The 4,795-nt window shown below is 39.7% G+C and overlaps 1 pseudogene; it reads right to left on the bottom strand.

Moving 5' to 3' along the window:
* Positions 1-535: 535 nt before the first annotated feature.
* LOC109584651 (protein NYNRIN-like) lies at positions 536-1,854 on the bottom strand (annotated as a pseudogene).
* Between the last annotated feature and the right edge of the window lie 2,941 nt (positions 1,855-4,795).

Below are 4,795 nucleotides of genomic sequence, written 5' to 3'. Positions count from 1 at the left end.
AATTTGAATGTCTTGAGCTTAGGATCTGATGTAGGGCTCGTGGGGGGAGACGTTTTATGTTGTTGTAGTCCAGACAAAAGTTGCTGTAACATGACACGAGGAGCGATTTTATGAATCCTACACATATTAAATGAAAAAATAGTTTTAATCAACTAGACAAAAGTGTTACTTACCTCTGCAGTAGTGTCGTTATTGCTGGGCATTTTCTCATGAGTTTGAGAGATTCTTGTTTGTAGTACTGCTCTCGAACCAATTGAAAGTAGCAAAGAAAGACTTTTTCCAACAGAATAAATGGTCTGACAGATGTAGAGAGGGCAGTTCTGAAAATACACATTCTTGAAAACAAAAGATAGCACACAGAGTGAATGAATGAAACACAGACAGACAAACTGAGTACCTAGTCCTCGCCTACGCAAAGCTGAGCAAGGCCAATAATAAGTAATAATAATAATAAATGATTAACATGCTATAAGTATAATTAATGTATCCTACAGTACTCCCCTTCCAGAAAACAAGTGAAGGAATGATCAAATATTCAGTCAATCAGGAAAACAAACGCATCGATCAGAATGAGTAATGTTGGTATCCAAGCAAGTACCGTTGGTCTCCAAACAATTAATGTTGGTATCCAAGCGAGTACTGTCGTCTCCAAATGTGCAGTAGTCAAAGGAGTAGAGGAGGAAGTGAAATGATGAGTATTAGTTATGAGAGAATCATGGTTAGGGAGAAGAGTACTAGTTTTGTCTATATAAGCTAGTTTGAGAGGATCAATGGATATAAATTCTAAAGTACCATTGATATCTATGACATATTTCTCAGTATTTTCCAATACTTTATACGGTCCATCATAAGGATGCTGAAGAGGTCTCTACTGAATCATGTTAAATGAATACGTGTGAATAAGAGAGTGCATCAGGAATATAAGTATATCAAGTTGATGGAGAACGTACTGGAGTGAGTGAAAGAGAACGTATGTAATACTTGAGTCGAGCAACGTAGTCTGAGGACTCCGAGAGCGAAAGTGAATGATTAGGCGAGAAAAATTCACCGGGGAGACGAATAGTTGTACCATGAACTAGTTCAGCTGGAGAGTCATGTAAGTCCTCTTTAACAGCAGTACGTATACCCAGTAATACTAGAGGGAGAGACTCAGTCCGTAACTCCGGATGTGGTTCAACAGCTTTCAGTTGACGATGAATCTCTATCATACCGTTGGCTAGAGGGTGATATGCTGTGGTACAACATCTAACAGTACCTAATAGGCGAATGAGTTGCACAAAGAGAGAGGATTCAAATTGACTGCCTCAATTAGTAGTAACTGTAGAAGGGACACCAAAATGTGATATCCAACCAGCTACTAAAGCACAAGCAATACTTAGAGCACATATGTCAGGTATAGGAAAGGCTTCAGGCCATCTAGTGAACCTGTCTATACAAGAAAGTAAATATATGAAACCATGAAATAAGAGGAGTGTCCCACAATATCAATGTCAATATTGTGAAACCGTGTAGTAGAAGAGGGGAAAGTGCTTACAGGTCAGACAATGTGTGTATTTACCTTTGACCTTTGACAGGGGAGACATGGTGACTCAATGACTTGATATCAGAAGCCATTTGAGGCCAAACAAATCTAGATGAAATCAGCTTGACAGTTGAACGAATGCCAGGATGTGAGAGTGAATGAAGTGAGTCGAATACAGTACGATGAAATGAAGGTGGTACTACCGGGCGGGGTGTTCCCTTAGAATTGTCATAATGGAGAGTGAGATTAGAATGGGGAATAGGAAATTGTTCCAAATAAAGAGAGTGTAGTAGTTTCCTCAGAAAAAACCGAAAATCTTCAGCTAAAGCCATGTTCTCAAAATTAATTACTGGGGGTTGTGTCTGTTAATAACAGCTGATTAAGTTCAATGCGAGATAATGCATCAGCCACAAGATTCAAAGGACCACGAACATGTCTGATGTCGGCGATATGAAGTCCTAATGTTGAGACTGATGTGATGAACGTTTATCTGACTTTGTAAACATAGACTAAGTGAGTGGTTTGTGGTCAGTATAAACAGAAAATGTACAACCTTCAACAATGTACCTTAAGGACTAATGGATAAAAATACAACCAATAACTCTATCATAAGTGCTGTATCTAGCTTCAGTGGGAGTTAACTTGTAAAAAAGGTAGGCTATAGGTTTCCACTCATTATCAAGAAATTGTTGTAGAACAGCTATATCTGAAACATTGGACATGATAGCAGTCGGAGCATCCGGTTTAGGATGAGACAGTAGGGTAGCTTCAGCTAGTGCACTTTTGGCTTTATGAAACACATTGACTAGATCATCAGTCCAAGAAAGAAGAGAAAGAGCAGGAGTTGAAGAGACTGAAGAGTACAAAGTTTGGAGACTTGGAGAACAGTGGGGTATGAAGCGATGATAAAAATTAATGAGACCTAAGAACTGTCTGAGTTGACGCTGCGACTGAGGTACAGGGAAATCAGTAACAGCGGATACTTTAGACTCTAATGGTCAGGTACCATTCTCATCGACTATATTACCAAGAAAGTATAATAAAGATTGACCAAACTCACATTTGTCAGGGTTAATGAAGACTTCCATACTCTTTAAAACGATCAAATATTTGTGACTATAATTGACAAAAGGTACCTTATGGCAGATTTTAAAATTCTTCATCATAATGATAAATATCGACCTGTGATAGCTCTGTTGGACAACCATTGTTTTTAAAAGTTACATAGTAACTTTTTGCATCCTGTGGAGTAATTTTATGATCAATGGAGCTCAGGAAGTTTGACTTTTTTCGCTATAAAGACAAATTTCACTACCTGCCATTATGGTATCTTTTGTCAATTATGGTCACATTTGTGTCAGATGGTTCTTGTGTTTGACCTCATCCGAACTAGCTACCAACACATCATGAATGTATACGTAGGCAACTCAAGATCATGAAGTGTCATATCAAATAAAGTTTGAGGTGCATTTTTAGAGCAAAGGGCATACGAGTGAATTCAAATAATTCAAAAGGCGTGGTCACTGCAGTTTTATGGACATCTTCTGTAGCAACGGGTTTTTGATGATACACACGAACGAGATCTAGCCTGGAGAAAGTATGAGAACCTTGTAAAGTGAATGCAAAATCCTGAATGTGTGGCATGTGATATTGGTCAGGAACTGTGTTCCTATTGAGTGCCCTATAGTCCATGCATGGTTGATAATCACCACTAGCCTTCTTTGGGACCATATATAAGGCAAAGGACCATTGACTGGAGGAAGGACGTATGATTCCAAGTTCCATCATGTTAGGGAACTCTGAACAAGTGATTGTTAAGCGTTCTGAAGTCGTCTAGTTCGAGTGGATACAGGCGGTCCTGACAACTGAATATGATGAACGACGTGCTTCACGGAAGTATTACCTTTCCACAGTTGATTTAATTCAGGATACCCTAAAAGGAGAGATGAAAAAGAGTTAGAGAAAAAGAGAGGATTAATAAGACTGTATGCATTCTGATGTGTGCATTGCATGATAGTTTGAATATTTGTTTGGGAATCTATAAGTGTCTTGTGATACGTATCAATAAGGAGGCCAAGGTGTTAAAAAAGTCAGCACCCAACATTGGCTGTTTCACATCTACCATAATGAAGATCCAACGATAAGCTCTACAAAAATTTAGATTGAGAGTGAGGGAGCGTTGACCATAAGTGTGAATTTAAATGCCTTCCGCAGCTTGAAATGTTAAGTTTAATGAACAACGATGTCCATCAGACTTAGAAGGAGGGATTACATTGACTTCAGCAGCAGTATCTACCATGAGAGGTTTTATCAATAATGTAGAACAAGCGACTGTGAGAACCGCCTGGAACGTGGGCATTCATCAACGCCCGGCTGGGTCATTTACTGAGTTCCAAGTACATGGTGGAACACACTTAGCAGCTTTCTCACCAAGCAATTGTGATACTAGCAAAGAGAGGAAGGAGTCGAAATAGTAGAGCGCTGTCACAATTCCCTAGGTCTTGATATAAAACGAGAGTTCGCTGAAGAGACTGAACAAGTGCTGAAGATTAGTAATTTGAAAGGGTAATTGTTCAACCTCTGCTGAAACTGGAGTTTCAACAGCATTAACAGTAGGTGTGGCTACTTTACCAATCTTGGCAGCTAAAGCAGCAATAGTGTCCAAATCATCTGACGCTTTAGTAGCAGCAACAAGTACCATACGTACACTTCATAATAAACGCTGAAAGAGTTCATGTAAGAATGAGCGGTCAGCAGTAGCAGCATTGTCTCCTAGAAGTTCAGTCATATGGTGGAGGAGTTCAGTTGGAGTACGATGGCCTATCTCTTCTGTATTAAATAGTCGTAGAAGATGCTGCTGTTTAAGAGTAGTGGTACGCTTAATTAACTGTGATCTCACAGCATTATAGGAAGTGATAGACAGGGCTTGAAAATCAAATCACGGACTTCAGATGCAAACTCAGGACACAAGGAGGCAATAACATGGTCAAACTTTGTCTTCTGTACGGTAATAAATTTGGTAGCAATCTGCGCGTCCACCTGACAGAACAATAGTTCCTGATTGGCGGGGCAGAATGCAGAATGGAGAGACTTCAATGACGACCGAGACACCAGATGAAGGTGTGGATGGTGCTAGGGCATGAGGAGAAGTATTACAGGAGTCACTGAGAGACATGACAGACATGTGACAACGGGAAGAAGTCTTTAGAAAGTATTGTGAAGAAAAGCGGGTCACCAAATGTCGCGCCTAGTAAGCCCAGAGACAATAAACCC

Source organism: Amphimedon queenslandica, unplaced genomic scaffold (assembly GCF_000090795.2).
Source record: "Amphimedon queenslandica unplaced genomic scaffold, v1.1 AMPQUscaffold_13184, whole genome shotgun sequence".
In the NCBI taxonomy this organism is placed as follows: Eukaryota; Metazoa; Porifera; class Demospongiae; order Haplosclerida; family Niphatidae; genus Amphimedon; species Amphimedon queenslandica.
The sequence above is the reverse complement of the archived record's forward strand: the minus strand, read 5'-3'. Positions and strand labels throughout refer to the sequence as shown.